The 14,762-nt window shown below is 38.5% G+C and overlaps 1 protein-coding gene across 3 annotated transcripts in view; it reads right to left on the reverse strand.

The window, feature by feature from the left end:
• Nucleotides 1–14,762, reverse strand: part of HIPK3 (homeodomain interacting protein kinase 3) — a 113,201-nt gene that overhangs the window by 62,752 nt on the left and 35,687 nt on the right. The gene's annotated exons all lie outside the window — the stretch shown is intronic.

Below are 14,762 nucleotides of genomic sequence, written 5' to 3' on the forward strand. Positions count from 1 at the left end.
TTCCCAGAGCCAGAAAATTTAGAAAGCTGGATGTCCCCTGATAGCTACTCTCTCACCACTGAATGTTATGGAACTGCCATTGACCACACACTTTACATGAAGGGTTTAAAACCCTGAATCTGCCCCAGAACATATAGCATATCTCCAAATTCCTGAATTCTCTTGAATAAGCACAGAAATTCTACTTTTGCTACCAAAGTAAGATGACTTTCTGATAGCAAAAAGATTGGGCATTTTTTTCCAAATGCTAGTATACAAAAATACAAAATGGTTGCTGCATTAAAAATAAACAAACATACTGAAATTAAGTTCTAGCTTGACACTTCATTGAAGCCCTTGTCTTAACCATAAAACTCTGAAATTTTGAAGAAAAAGAATTGTTGCATTGGCATATTTAGGCATGCTCAACATCAGAAAAATACTATGTTCCACACTACAAGAACAATGAAATACATTTACCAAGGTGATAAACTTCAGTTTTGGAATACTCTCCTTGCTTAACCTTATCCTGGTAAATTACCAAGATCAAAGCATCCTGTGAAAACTAGTATGCCTTAAATCAAACTCCTGAGACCACAACTTTAATTCAATGAGGTTCTTCAAAACATCGGGAATAAAAATGTAGTTAAATATGTTGGTGAATCAAGACCTAGCTCAGCAAACTTTAAGAAAATAATAAAATTTGCATATAAGTATAAAGTGTTTATTCTGAAACGCAGCACAAGCAAATTGTCAAGTTCACTCCTCAAACACACTGACATTTGACTTCTTATTGCATTAGTAGCCAAGAACCTCTCCCCCACTAGTGTGAATTAAAAAAGAAAGTCCTTAAAGTTTATTTAAGCACAACGTAAGTATATTTTTGACTCAAGGACTGATTCTCTGCTGTAATGATTTTAATTTTTCATGAACTATTTTATCCTGATCAGATTACTTACAGATCCAAAATCAACTCTCACTCATCAGCCAGGGGTATGCATATGTTTGTGCATACTTGGCACTTCTGGAGCTTTCAATATAGTCTCTACAGTTAAGGCCATGCCACAACTACCAGAAGCAGGCCTAAAATTCTTGCATTACATTTGGAAGACTTAAATACAGATTTGTCACAATTACTCCAAAGACATTAAAGCTTCCAAAGAAGAATAATTTTTTTAATATTTTTTCAAAGTTCCTGATAAAAATCACTGCTTGCTTTTTCACCAGAATTCCCACTTACATCTTTCACACGAGTATACCGGAGAGGAGTAAATCACTCAGCCACAAAAAAAATTTTAAAGCAAGCCCAGAAGTTGCCTTTCTCTTTAAGGGAACACTTCTGTGGTCTTCTGCAGAGTTTGTACACAGAGCAGCTGAGATGCCCAGCTCACGGCTCCCTGCAGACCTGCCCAGCTCTGCTGTGGCAGCAGGGGCTCTGCAGGACCAGGGAAACACAGCAAGTCAGGGCAGTGCAGCACTATGGCGTCCCACTCCTGTAAACTAAGCACTTCACTAAGGAATTACTGTTTCTTCTGACTTGGATGATCCCAGCTCTACCTTTCCATACCACTTTATTCTTTCATGCCTTCCTAGTATAACCTTATTCCTCTCTTCTCTGCTTCACTTCTCAGCAACCTACACCCCTATTTTGCTTTGTATGAAGGTACATTAAAGAGCACCCATGGATTAGGAAAAACAAACAAAAAAACAAAGAAACCTACAAACCTAGCACACCCACTCAATAAACCTAACCCCCACAACAGTGGCACCAAAGACAGATTCTAATTTAGATGACAAATCCAAACATTAAGCAGTACAGCACAGCAGTATGGCTGCATTGCTAAGCTCCTGGACAGAAACAGATCCAAGCCTTGCAACCAAAGCTGCTCTGCCCCGAATGGAATGAGCCTCGATGGGTGACCTTCACACTAAGGGCCTACAAAGCTGCGACAGCGCGAGCAGCTCCGTTAACCCTCCTTCCGTCACAAGCAGCAGGACTGCCTTGGCTTGCTTAACTTCTACAGAAGCTATTTGCATGCATAAGCACACTGCCCAAGTAACAGCAAAAAAATCTAGGTAACTACTTTGAAATAGTAGTGGAAAAACTTACCCTGTGATTAAGAAGCAAGATTTTCTGAGCACAGAACTACAACCCAGTTTGGGGGGAGTTTCGGGGGGGAGGGGGCTGGGGAAGCCTCTTGCACAGCTAGAGCACTGCTCAAATACTTCTCCGAGCCAGGCATGCTTTAGCCAAACTACAAGTTGTGTGTCCAGCAAAACTCAAAGCTATCAAATCACCAAAACAACCAGTTTGTTGGGGCCACTGGCATTCAGACACGTATAAATCTTCTATAGCCCATGCTATTCAAACCAGTCCAGAAGGACTGAAAGCATACAGTCACAGCTTTCTCTTCAGTGTTAAATTCAGTTGGATGAGAGAAACCAGGCTATCACCTTTTTGGGTTTGTGCATTTCTTATAGCCTGAACTCCATAACCCTGACCTCCAACCACCAGCACCAGTTATGTTCTCAGACAGAAAGCGTTCACCGAGTTGTTATGAGGACATTTTTAGCAACTCAATCAAAAGAACTAAGCACTACATAAAACAGATCATACAGCCCAGGACAACAACCTTTGATGCAGTCATGACAGACTGAACTATATAAATCAAAATTTACTCCAAAAAAGTAAAAAAAAATTTAAGTTCTTATATGGACATCTAATTTCTTTTCTTACCCTTCCCCAAACACTTCTCCCCTTATCCCCTTCAAGGCTCAGTCTTATTTGGAGAAGAGTCAGTACCTTCATAAAACCAATGAACGACATACTTTTATAGAGCTGTATGACAAACCTTAAACAAAAGGAAAATATGACGACAGCCTCTACTATAACAGCACTTCTGCTTTGGCTTTTTTTGTTTGTTTGTTTGTTTTTAAGTATTTTGGGGGATTCTGGTTACAATATAATCCTACAGATACACTGGAAAGAATAAAGAGTTACTGTGTTACGGTTCCCTAAACCAGGTCCAGTAAACAGAACAATCAGAAGATTAACTGAAAAGCACAATCACCACCGGAAGTACCAGAGGTGCCCTTCAACTACTGTAACTTCACACTTCATTTTCATTGCCATTAGACTCAGAAGTCTGTCCACTACCCCCCCTTTTCTTTTTTTTGTTACAGCCCTCTTATCCCACCCCGCGTGCGAAAGAGGGGCACGCAGGCTGCTCATGGTAGCAGGCTGCTCATGGTAACGTTGCCTCCCAGCCGGGTTATCCCACGGGGCAAGAGCCCGTGCGTGCTCAAGTCAGCCCCACCACTCACCAGCTGCCGTGTGCCAGCACTGCAGTGGCTGCGGCCCCGTCACCGCCCCATGGTAAATGGGGCAGGAGCGGTGCAGAAGAAAGCCTGTCTCAAGACATCTGCCTGTCAATATTAAGCTGAAGAGGGCCTCTTCAACAAAGAAAATCAGCAGGTCTTAAACGTGGGGCTTGACTCCCAGTTTGAAGCAGAGAGAACTGAGCAGCCTGGACTTGATTTATTAACCACTAAAATTATACAGAATGTGTAAATTTTGATTACAGAGTATTAAGACTGTTCACACTTTCTTCAGAAGCACAGATATAGTTCTCTACATTTTCACTAAATTATGAAAATAAACAGGAGGTGTTTTACAGTTTGCCGCTTCCAGTCAAGTTTCTCTCTCCAGAAATTAAATACAGAACTCACATAAACATTATTCTGTGAAATGGTACACTTCTGATAATATCTCACTAATTTTCATCTAATTGCACCTTACTGGATTCTTAAAATGCATTACAATTGTTTCTCTAGCCTTCTCGAGCAGGCCTAGAAAATTCATAAGTATGGCAGATTTGACAGACTGTAACAACCTTGAGGAGCACAGGCTGTTCCAAGCTTGACCATCATTAATAATTAACTTTAAAATGATATTTCCTGGTCATAGAGTGGGGGGGGGGGGGGGAAGGGGAGACTAGCTACATTTAGTAAGAACACTGCAGTATAGTTGAAGAAAAATTGCCACGCTACACCTTTAATTCTTCTCTAAAATAAACAGCACCTTTTAAATGGAGTAAAAACTGTAATCACTAAAGTTGCTGTTATTGTAGTAAAAACCCTAGCACAAAGCCTAACCAGCGGCTACAATCTAATACCATAGTTACATTTTAACTAAAGAAAACTTGTTTTCTAACAGCTCACAAGCTTCTATTAGTTCAGGTATAATTGCACAGTTCTTACAAAGTAGTTAGACACCAAGGCACATTCTTCCAAAACTTCAATAACTGCCAACGAACGCAAAATTGGAGTAGCAGCATTTATGAAGTGCTTTCTTTAAATTATGCTCCATTTTGAAAACACTGTAAAGATGCTAACTGTATTTTTCCCAAGTAAAAAATTGCTTTTTTTAATATTAGGCTCCTCTCACCTAATATTTTGAAGTTATTCAGCAAATACAAAACTCAGTTAGCTGCCTCTTTTCCCCCAGAAGGTACATTATTATTGGTATAGTAGCACCTTTATGTTATTGTTTACTTTGGGTATTCAGCAGAACAAGCAGTACTGATGCAAGCACTTCCATGACTGGGAATTGTTCACATTGAAGCATTCGATTGCTTCAGCTGTACGATTCTTAACAAAGTACTGACAATTGAGATACCTTAGAATTTATAAAGGAAAACACACCAATGAAAAAGGAATCCCAGCTCCTAGCTATCTCACAAGCATTTCTGCAAACCTGCAGAGAATCTCTGAACCACAGGAAGGAGGGAATGGGAAAAAGGAGAAAGCACACAGTGGTTAAAATAGAGCCCTACCATACAAATAGTTTCCCTTGCATAACCATGGGGGCCCTACTGGACAAAGAGCACATAGTCAGACATGCTCTCGAGGGCACACAAATCTTCAAGAGGAGGAATGAAGAGACACCAAGACACCTCTGCAGAACAGGCACTGCAGCTACAGATCACACGTCAAGCCAGCTCATTAAGGAAATTAACAGGCAGTTCCAGGGACAGCAATCTGAGACCCAGAAGTTTATGACAAAAAAATAATAATGAAGATCTTTAGTTAAAACAGATCTACTAATGACAACATCTTTTAAAGCTTAGGAATTTTTGCCCATCTTATGCCAAAAATTTCAGAAGCTGAGCTCATGTTGTCCTTTGTCTCACACTAAACTTCCCTTGAAGCTTTGAATATAGCTCTGCGCAGATCAGTGGGCAAGGTGCAAGTAGGAAGGTCAGACTTTTATTCCAAGCTTCAAAGGAGGCTCACTGCCAAGCAAAGGAGAAAATGATCTCAGTTTTTGCATTTGCAAAGAATGTTGTTACTACCTGCTTAAGAAAAATGTTACAAGGCTTGCTTAAGATTTGCACATTTGGCATCCTTTATAGGACACGGTATCAAAATTGTATTAATACCAGAAATAGCACTTAAATTGCACCATTAAATGCTTTAAAATATTATGTTTGTATTTTCTTCATACAATATGGTGTTTAATATTAGGTGCCTTTACACTTAAGGCAAAATATAATTACCAGGTTGATTGAACAGCATGTTTTGAGAAAAAATACCATGAATGATGATTTAACAGATACTGCTTCTATCCTTTGAACTTAAAGACTTACAAAGCAGCAGTAAAAAACGTAGTGACTTGAGGCTTAGTCCAGAAGAAAATTTACCTTAAGCTTGTAAAAAAAAGTTTCAATGATTGAAAATGTAAGTTCATTTACGTGTGATGCAAACTTGTCACAGTACTGTGGTCTCAGTGCTTGGAAACAGAACTGACACCACATACTTAACACAAGTATTTCATATAAAATATCAGAGGGAATTCATATGACTCAATGCTGTCATTTGTACCAGTAGCAATATTGAAGAATACAATCGCTACATTCATATTTTCCACAAACATCAAAAGCTAAATCTTGTGATTCCAACATGACTGTAATCATAGTTAAAAAGACAAATGGAACAATACTTAAAGCATTTATTTTTCAGCAATGCAAGAAGGTGTTATGCAACTGAAAAAAAAATGTACTATCTGCCACCAGCTCTGCATTAGAGCACGCTTTCTAAATCAGAATGTGCTATCATCAACACAAACAGCACATTTCAACTAGCCTGGCCTTCACCAGCCTAATCTCTTCTTTCAAAAGATTAATTCTTTTTTAACGTGAAAACAGTAGACATACTGAAACAAAAGCCCTTCAATCCCTAGTAGTTGTGTTGAGGAGAGCCCACACCTTCAAGTTCTGCATGAAAGTACAGTGCTGAAGGACATACTGAAACCACCGCCATTGTAGTTCTTCCATGCAGTAAGCAGGATCAAGGTGAATACAGAGGGAGGACATAAAGCCACACTGATTTTTTTCCATTGTTATAATTATTTCCAAGGAATTTCTACCACCTTATCTAAAGTGGAAAGACAATCTGATCAAGGGGTTTAGTTCAAACTGCTTGTTGGTAATCGAGTTATTTGAAGGCTGGGTTTTTTGTTTTTTGTTTTTTGTTTTTTAACTACTAAGCAAATACTTATGTTATTTTTATTTCTTGACTCGAGCCATTTGATTTTGATTTCATTGCTTCATTTTACATTCTTAATCTGCCAGAGTTTTGTTATAATTAGAAGTGCAGCAATCCAGCTAAGAAATTTGTTCAGAAGGTTTGTTTCAGGATAGCTCTAGACAATACCAAATGCAGTTCCTATGAGAGTATAAAACTAGATGTCTGTTTTCCTCACAGCTACCTCACCTTTGTTTCTTCACTTTCTAAAACAGCATGGAAAACAGAATGCCCAATGTGCCAGAACATCTGTATGCCCATAAAGGAGTCCTATTTATATAAAGTTGTTTCTTTCTCAACTCCTCCAAACTATTCAAGGTGGAAGAGGTTTATACAAGACCATTAAGTTATCTTTCATCCTCTCTTACTACAAAAGATTGTCGGCTGGACAGAAGGTATCTGTATAGTGCCTGAAAATGGCTGTTCTCCCCACAGGACTTGCACATTAAGTTTGCAACAACACGCACTAGAATAACCTATCAGACTCACAAGTTTGACATGTGACACAAGAATTTATGAATCAAGGTCTTACTAAAGCATGATTCATGAATGATATTAAACTGATTTCTACACATGTAGAATCACCTAGAAGTGCCATTTGAGTTAAAGTTTCCCCAAATACATGGAAATCATTACCACTTTTCCAATAGGACTAAAATGAACCGTTATCAGGCAGTTATTGAATTGTCAAGACAGCATGCCTAGATCCCATTCAACTTACATATGGCATTTTACTATGAAAAAAATCCTTCTGCAACAAAAACATACTACAGTAAATAAGAATTCTTCATTTGTTTTGAATCTGAAAACTTAACTGTAACAGAATTAAGATACCTAGTCCAACCCACTTCTCTTGATTTATCTTTTTCTGTTAACAACCTTCAAGTCAGTCATTTCAGAATACACCCAGCAGCAACAAAACATACACTTATTGAGATATATTTATATAGCAAATGAAGCCTATTCAAAGTCCTAATTTTTTTCAGAACATGAATACCTTGTATAAAAGCAAAATACCATAAAAATACATTTTTACATAATAATCAGATATTTTTCTTTCATTGTAAACAACCTCCTGAAGATAGCACTGGTTGTTTACTGAAACTAGCTGTATAAAATAAACATGGCATGGGTAGAACAATGAAGAACAATGGGAAGAAAAATTGTTTTTTAGTACTTCTTTCAGATTGCTAAAGACCTGGAGGCAGCATTGTTTCCTGTAGGCCATATTACCATTAAAAATGCATACTCTTTCAAAAAAAACACTCAGCCTTTTGCCTCTTAACAAATCAATAATTGTTATAACCTGTATCATAATAGTTCCCAAAGCCACTCATGCCAGAAATATATTTTACCTTCTCACCTACATAGTTCCACTTACTAGTTTAGCCATCTTTTCAGCTGAGTTTTAAATGACCATTTAACCTCAAAAGGCACCTGACACAGAAAGCTCCCAAAATATTTCCTGGGAAACATGAAATTCCCAAGGAGCCCTCTTACAGAGCTCAGAGCTGTCAGAGTCAAAGAAGAAAGTTAGCCCATAGCATCACTTCAAAAGTCTTAATGAAAAGGCCTTGGAAAAAAAAAAAACACTTTAGCACATCATCATGAAAGCCATCCATTTCTATTGGACTAAACACCAATTAAATTCTCAAATCACAAAATAAATTGATATTAATAGATAAGGAAAGAAGAAAGAAAGGGACTTTTCCTCTCTTAATGAAGCCTATCCCTTCAGAAAGAGTTCACAACTAAGACTCCAAGCACCAAAAATCCCATATTAAGTTCTTAAACAGATTCAACCAATGAAAAAGAAAGATCTTGCAAGGGCCTCCTCTACCTAGATAAATAGTTTAAATCTTCAAAAACAGGCTTTGGAAAAAACTTCTCAACTAGAACAGACAAGTTTTAAAGAAGTAAGCAGATCTAATGATTTAAGAAAAGGAAAATACAGAATAATTGAAAGGAAAGGAATAGGGAGCAGCGGATAATCTCGGTTTCTAGTAAACTAGAGGAAGGAAGCCATTTACAAGGTAATGGTTTACATTAGCATCTTTTCAGTCAAAAAAGGCGAAAGATATCTTACAAGAAACAAACAACCTTCTGAAGACTATAGAGATTCACCAATTGCTACATACCCATATAGGCAAAATCTGCACGATATGGAAGACAAAAATAAATAAGTATATTTTATTCAAGCTAGTGGAATAAGTTAAAGGTTAATATACCACTCTCTGTAAACACTGACAAAGGACCAAAACAAAGTAGTAACCAAAAGAGACTGTGGGAACACTGATTGAGAGACAAAATGTGTTTTTGTTTCTACACAAAAGTAACCTATTAAGGTTTTAGCTATAACTGTGTATATGGCTAATTGTTATGAATTCCTGATGCTAGCAGTTACTCTTAGCTTCCGGGGGCACCTAAATCCCAAGCAAAAAAAAAAAAAAAAAAAAAAAAAAAAAAAAACACTTTGCTTCATTGCTTGCACTATAATAGTAAATTTCATATCAATTATCGGCATTAAAGGCCTGGGGTTTTTTTGCTCCTCTCTGCACTTTTGCATTTATACTACAGCCTTTTCTTTCAGGCCTTGACCCTATCCTAGGTCCTTTCTGTGGTAAACACTTGTTTGTTCTGGTATCAGAAGCATTCAGGAAGATTTCAGATGTCTGTCCGCATCCAAAGACCTTAGGGAGCAGGGCTCAAAGGATTTGGTCTTGCTAATAAGAGAAGCAAACATCTTTGCAATGAAAACGTTTTAGCCCCATGCAAAGCATAGTTCTATCACTTATCACAATTCCAGTTTAAGCTGTTCTACTGGCAGCTTTTCCTGTCTGGGGCCCAATCTTCCTGCCTCACTTTATCATATTTTAGGCTGAGGTGAGCACAAAGTGAGACCTGCCTCCATTTTACAGTTCATGGGCTACCCAAGAGTAATTCCAAAGTAAAACTCCTAAAATAACCCACAGCAAATTTCCTAAGGTACCATATTCCATCTGCCCCAACACAAGGCAACAGAAAAGCTTTAGTTTTGTGACAAAAATCTTGGCCCACCCAATCTCATCTTTCAGAATTTAAGACTACTGGGCTCACAGTATATTTACTTACATATATATGTGCTCACATATAAATAGCTGCAGTGACCTACCAGACAACATAAGCTGCAGGACAGTACAGTATAGTAATTTAGAAGCGTACAGTCTCCAAAGCGGTGAGGAAAGTAACAGATGCTCAGGTCCGTAAGCTACACCAACCACTTTCTGGTGTGTGTGTGGGGGGGGGGGGGGGGGAATATTGCTGTGAGTATCACAGATCCCAGCCCCCCAGCCATACCCTCACAAAACCTTGCACACAACACACTGATGTTAACTGGGCTCTGCAGAGGGATTAGGACCTGATCTTTCTTGTCCCCAACATTTCCACAATTTATTCTGACTAGGTAGTTACTGTGGTCACACATGTATTCAGTAAGTAATGTTTATACAAATATGAAGGGACTGTCATCTGACAGTAGCTGACTTTCCACATAAAAGGCACTAATCAAATTTAATTTGTAACATGCTTTAAAACATACTAGACTAGTTTTCTAGAACTGTTATTTTAGTAATAATGGACAGTCACATGAGTTTGAGATTACCAATTTTAAATTTAATTTTTAATGGGAGTGTTACATTCACAACATGCAATAATAATTCTCTGTATATATCAACCTATTTGCTTCTTTTAAGATTGAGATAGTTGCTATAGCTTTGATCATACTAAAAAGATATAAAAATATTTTATCAATTTTGTCTTTGGTTATTTTACCAGGTCTTATTTCATTGCTGTTTTGGAACTTTAACTTAATATTTTGTCAGGCTCCATCTTGTTATGCAAATATTTTAAGGCACAATAGAACTGAGGAAAGGGGTATACTTCCAAAAAGGAGTATTTTCTATTTTCTGAAATGGCAAGGTGAGGGGAAAAAAAAAAGTACAAAAAGACTACATAGTTCTGGGACTATTAAATATATAAAGTTAATAACAGAGGGAGAACTAAGATACTGTGAAATTTTAAACTGATTCCAGGTTACTGAATAAGAGAAATTCAAAATTAAAGTACCTTAATTCAGTTGCTTGAAAACACTCCAGCTATTTGGCTCCTCTTCCCTTTTTTTAAGCAAAATTGCTAACCTAAAGATTAACTCCTTTTTTTCAGAAAGTTACCCATTCTCATAATTGAAGGGAATATAAAGAAAACACATGAAAAAAATAACTTGTGACATGATGTGAAAGAATACTAAAAAACTGTATGAAGATTATCCCCAAACAGCATCTGACAATAACAACACTAGTGAACTCTCACTAACTTTCCCAGCATTCACTATATTGAAATAAAACTGAAAAAGTGAGAGCTTTGTAGAAAAAGCGTCCGTCTGTGTGTATGAATGAAATACTATTCTATCAAAGAAAACAAGCAGACTAGTCAAAGACTAAAAAACACACCTTCACAGTTACATGTTGCTCATTTGTCACCAAAAAGTTAGTGCCTCTAAAGGGAAATATAGCTTCACCTTCTCTAGAAATTTGTAAAAGAGATAGAAGTTTTAAATTAAAATGGTCTGGGGGGAGGGGCAGCCAAGAACAAGTAACAGGATTTTCCAGGCTTTGTGCTTCATTATAGGTTATTTCAGGTCACAGATAACCCATTGCTAACACATTTCATAGCACTAGCTATTGAAAATTCCTTTAAATACAGTTAACAGTTATTTAAGATATATAGTACACTTAATTATTAGAAGTGCTCAATGTTCATTCTTACTGTCTAATTTCTCTACATTTGGTTTCATGTACAATCTAATCTGAAATAGTTTCAGATACCTAGAGATATCTTCCATACTTCACCCAAAGAATGAGCTTTTCTTCCAAGCCCTAGATTAAAAGTAATACATTGCTTTCCACTCCAACTCCCATTTTCTGTCATGAGATCTGAAAAAGCAAAAATAATACTACTTTGGTGACTTAGGAACAGATTCTCCAACATCAAGTTCAACTCTCTTTTTAAAATGGAATAAAATTTAGTATTTAGAACAGCTGAAAGTAAGTGTTCAACCAGCTGCAAGTTTACAAAATCCATCCATAGGAGCTTCATAACTCCAATGAAGAAGTGCTAAGCACTGGGATGTTTTCTTCACTAAACTAATTGTATGGCAAGATTTTTGAAATTCTCTTGTAATTGCATTGCAACATTATCAGTAAAATAAAGAAATCTAGAAAACACAAAAACATACAAGCTGTGTCTAGGAATGAAAGGCAGATACTACTTCAAAATATTCAACAGCAAGCACATAACTGAGGCATGCTGGTATTCTCACACTAGGACATCCCAGCTCACTGGTTTGTTTCATTGACTAACAAAAGTATGAATCAGGAAAAGCAGGCCTGATAATCAAATGTAAGCAGCTTACCTTAGCTGTAATGCTTCCGCATATGGAATGACTTAATCATCTACTGAGTAAGAGAAGATACGGCTTGTCTGAAAAATATAGATGCTCTCTACATTTTTTCCAGTTATCTACAAAAAGTAACACCGTCTACAGTAACTATTTGGTATATACATATAAATTGTATGTCAAAATGTCTTACAAACCTCACACTGGAATAATGAAATTTAACTTGATTAAAAGAAGTCTTTCTTCTATATTTAACATTAGTCTGAAATACACGTTCAGTCACAAATGATGGCATGGCATGTATTACCAGTACTTTTCCCCTCCACGCACACAAGAAAGCCAATTACAGAATTTCTGTTTCTAAATACAAGGTTTTGTCAAAAATGTCTTTGTTTATATAATCAGCATACTGGCAGAATATAAAATATGAGAAAGGGAACATATACTGTTAGAAAGAAAACTACGCTGAAAACAGTAAGACTACAATCCCCTAAAATAACAGACAGGTACCCCCCTAGACATTCAAGCTAAGGGAATCAGGAGCTGATGTTGCTAGACATTTAGGCTGGGATTTTCATGAGAACTTGCAGTCAGTTTTGCTCTGCCCGGAATTTAGTTAAGCTAACACTGCGCCCCTTAAAATTACTGTTTAGGTTCTCATCACCTTTAATGGACGCAATCAATCTAACATTTTTTGCAAATCACCTCCAAAGCACATTTGTTTTGAAGCAACTGCTACAAATAAAAGCACAAAACAAGAAAAGATGTGCATGCTAATCCTAATATTTCCATCAGTGACATCAGCTTCTACAAGATGAGTTGAAAACTCTTTCTCCCCACACACTGTCTTTATTTTGTCTCTGGCATCTTGTTATGCAGGAGTCAGTCTCATTTCCCTGTTTTTGTAGACAGTTATTTCAAATATATGAGGGAGGAAACATGCAAACACAAACCCTCAAACAAAATCACAGACACAAGCAAGGACCTCAAATCAGGGGAAGCTCCCTGAACAATTTTTTTAATCAAACTATCTTTCAGATGATAGAAAGCCTACGATTATGAAGTGTCTTCAAGTACACGGACCCACATAACACTGCAACAATCCAAATTAGAACATCTATCCAAATATATCAGTGAAGAAATAACTTACAAGCACAACCAACGCCACACCCTGAACAAGTAGCAGAACAAGTGCTACAACAGAAGTCTCCAGTAGTAAGCATGAAAAGCATATCTAATTCCTGTTCAACATGATTATAAACGTCTTTCTACCACACGCTTCTATAAATGGTTAGCATCTGCAGAGATAATGCAGCCACCGCTATTACATCAGTATCAATTTTCTCCCAGTTAAGTCCATGTTAACACTTTGCTCTATTTATTTGCAATCTTACCATGCCACTTTGTAATACAGTCTTGACCTATTTTCCAGATGCTTAATTAATCTTTCTGCTGGCTGCCATGCTTAATAGCTTTAGTTATTGTGTTAATTTCAAACTTTGCTTACAGAAACCTTTTGCAAATTATTATTGTTATGGTATTATTGTTACATTAGTAACTAACCATTCAGAGTCTAGCCAATCTTTTCTACTTTGTTCCAAAATCAATCCATCTGAGCATAATTTTTTTTGCAAATGATTTAATGGAAGGTAATACCAACACCAAAAAATTCACAAATACGTGTAGTTATCAACAACTGTGGCTTTAGTTGACATATCCTAAAATTTAAAGATACTACAGTAACTAAAATAAGTAAGAAATAACTCAGAGAAATAACTCAAGACAGAAGATGTGAAAGATCAAAGAACCATGTAATCTCTGGGAAGGAGAGTCTGGGTGTCTCCAAACAACTTACCAAGTGAGCAAAAAAGGAAACCATCTCAGTTTTTGGCACTGATATTTTAGACGTCAGACGCAACAATTAAAATAAAGGTATAACCTCAAAAAGATATATATACACACACACACACGTATATATGTAAATAAACAGTACTGACGATTGAGGGTTCCATGTTTAAAAAAAAAAAAAGCTATTACTGTTTCCTACAAAATTAAATGCATGCAAACGCACCTGCCAGTTTTTGGAATTTTTGATAAAATAAAGCAAGAACCGGAACAAGGCCGGTACAGTCCCTCCCATAATCAAAGTAATCAGTAATAATCTCAGGTACCAAGGAGCTAGTCCTCGGGAGCTAACCAAATTTTAAAGTATCAGCTCGCTTTCTGCACAGTCGCATTTATTCGCGCTGCCCTCCCCAGCCCGCCGCGGGCGGCCGCGCCGGGGGCAGGAGGCAGCGGCAGGGCAGGGCCGCGCCGGGCGGGCGGGCGGCTGCGAGCAGGCGGCGGCACGTCCTGCCCGCGGCTTCCGCCGCCCAGTTATTTCGAGCCCGAGCCGGGAGAGCCTGACACAAAGTTGTAAGGGAAACAGCGCCATGCGAGGGAGCCCTTCGCGCGGCGCCGGACGCCGCCCCCGGGACCCGCCGCGGGCGGCGGGGAGGGAGCCCGAGCCCGGCCCCGGCGCCCCGCGCCGCTCCGGGGCAGGGAGGCGGCCGCCCAACGGCCGCGGCGGGCCAGTAACGGGCGCGGCGGCGGCCACGCCTCCCGCCGCCGGGCGGCCGCGAGCCGGGCGGGCGATGGCGTTCTCGTCCCGGCAACGCCCGCCGCGGGCTGCTCGAGGAGCGCAGAGAGCGCAGGCTTTGCGGGGGGGCAAAGGGACGGCAAGGCGCGCCGCGAGGGGAAGCGGGGCGCCGCTCCCGTGAGAGAG

This window comes from Apteryx mantelli, chromosome 4 (genome assembly GCF_036417845.1).
Source record: "Apteryx mantelli isolate bAptMan1 chromosome 4, bAptMan1.hap1, whole genome shotgun sequence".
NCBI lineage: Eukaryota > Metazoa > Chordata > Aves > Apterygiformes > Apterygidae > Apteryx > Apteryx mantelli.